Below are 2,225 nucleotides of genomic sequence, written 5' to 3'. Positions count from 1 at the left end.
GCGGGGGCCCTCCGATGGCGGGTCATGGTTGCCGATCGGTCGGTGGGGGAATGGAGGTGCGGTGCGTGGTGAGGAGCTCCGGGCGGGGTGGGCCTTCGCCCGGCCCGCGGAGTCCGATTGAGCGCCGCCCGGGTCGGGCGGGCCCGCTCCGTTGAGCGCACGGAGGTTGAGATAGAAAATATTGCAACACGCGGAGCTCCAGGCGGGGGGGCCCTCGCCCGGCCCGCGGAGTCCGATTGAACACCCCCCAGGTCGGGCGGGCTCGCTCTGTTGAGCGCACGGAGGTTGACATAGAAAATATTGCAACACGCGGAGCTCCAGGCGGGGGGGGCCCTCGCCCGGCCCGCGGAGTCCGATTGAACACCCCCCAGGTCGGGCGGGCTCGCTCTGTTGAGCGCACGGAGGTTGAGATAGAAAATATTGCAACACGCGGAGCTCCAGGCGGGGGGGGCCCTCGCCCGGCCCGCGGAGTCCGATTGAACACCCCCCAGGTCGGGCGGGCTCGCTCTGTTGAGCGCACGGAGGTTGACATAGAAAATATTGCAACACGCGGAGCTCCAGGCGGGGGGGGCCCTCGCCCGGCCCGCGGAGTCCGATTGAACACCCCCCAGGTCGGGCGGGCTCGCTCTGTTGAGCGCACGGAGGTTGAGATAGAAAATATTGCAACACGCGGAGCTCCAGGCGGGGGGGGCCCTCGCCCGGCCCGCGGAGTCCGATTGAACACCCCCCAGGTCGGGCGGGCTCGCTCTGTTGAGCGCACGGAGGTTGACATAGAAAATATTGCAACACGCGGAGCTCCAGGCGGGGGGGGCCCTCGCCCGGCCCGCGGAGTCCGATTGAACACCCCCCAGGTCGGGCGGGCTCGCTCTGTTGAGCGCACGGAGGTTGAGATAGAAAATATTGCAACACGCGGAGCTCCAGGCGGGGGGGGCCCTCGCCCGGCCCGCGGAGTCCGATTGAACACCCCCCAGGTCGGGCGGGCTCGCTCTGTTGAGCGCACGGAGGTTGACATAGAAAATATTGCAACACGCGGAGCTCCAGGCGGGGGGGGCCCTCGCCCGGCCCGCGGAGTCCGATTGAACACCCCCCCAGGTCGGGCGGGCTCGCTCTGTTGAGCGCACGGAGGTTGAGATAGAAAATATTGCAACACGCGGTGCTCCAGGCGGGGGGGGCCCTCGCCCGGCCCGCGGAGTCCGATTGAACACCCCCCAGGTCGGGCAGGCTCGCTCTGTTGAGCGCATGGAGGTTGACATAGAAAATAATCCAACACGCGGAGCTCCAGGCGGGGGGGCCCTCGCCCGGCCCGCGGAGTCCGATTGAACACCCCCCAGGTCGGGCAGGCTCGCTCTGTTGAGCGCATGGAGGTTGACATAGAAAATAATCCAACACGTGGAGCTCCAGGCGGGGGGGCCCTCGCCCGGCCCGCGGAGTCCGATTGAACACCCCCCAGGTCGGGCAGGCTCGCTCTGTTGAGCGCATGGAGGTTGACATAGAAAATAATCCAACACGTGGAGCTCCAGGCGGGGGGGCCCTCGCCCGGCCCGCGGAGTCCGATTGAACACCCCCCAGGTCGGGCAGGCTCGCTCTGTTGAGCGCATGGAGGTTGACATAGAAAATAATCCAACACGTGGAGCTCCAGGCGGGGGGGCCCTCGCCCGGCCCGCGGAGTCCGATTGAACACCCCCCAGGTCGGGCAGGCTCGCTCTGTTGAGCGCATGGAGGTTGACATAGAAAATAATCCAACACGTGGAGCTCCAGGCGGGGGGGCCCTCTCCCCCCCCGGTGAGTCCGCTCACAGTGCCCCTATGTCGGGCAGGCTCATTGCAATGTGCGCATGGAGGTTGACTTAGAAAATATTTGAGAGTGACATGAGCTCCAGGCAGACACCGACTCATCGCCCGTGGGGTGTCCGACGAGCCCTCACCAATCTTGGATTAATGTTTGGCGAGGCTCCCCTGATCAGCTCTGGAGGTGGCAAGTTCTGAAAAAGTGGTTTCTGAAAATGTGCCCCTTGTATTTTGTGAAACCAGGGGTAACCTAGCGAGTAGGCAAACTCATCCCCTGACTGGGGGATCAACTTTTACCTACTACAGCGCCCCTAATGGCCAAAAGTGGTACTGCTCCCCTGGTAGCCTAACCCATTGAAATGAATGGGAAAAATTAATTTAGGCTACCAGGGCTTTGGGCTACCAGGGCTTTGGGCTACCAGGGCTTTGGGCTACCAG

This window comes from Filicampus tigris, unplaced genomic scaffold (assembly GCF_054856515.1).
Source record: "Filicampus tigris isolate MCC_2025a unplaced genomic scaffold, RoL_Ftig_1.0 HiC_scaffold_78, whole genome shotgun sequence".
NCBI classification, from domain to species: Eukaryota; Metazoa; Chordata; class Actinopteri; order Syngnathiformes; family Syngnathidae; genus Filicampus; species Filicampus tigris.
This window is presented reverse-complemented; position numbering follows the sequence as displayed.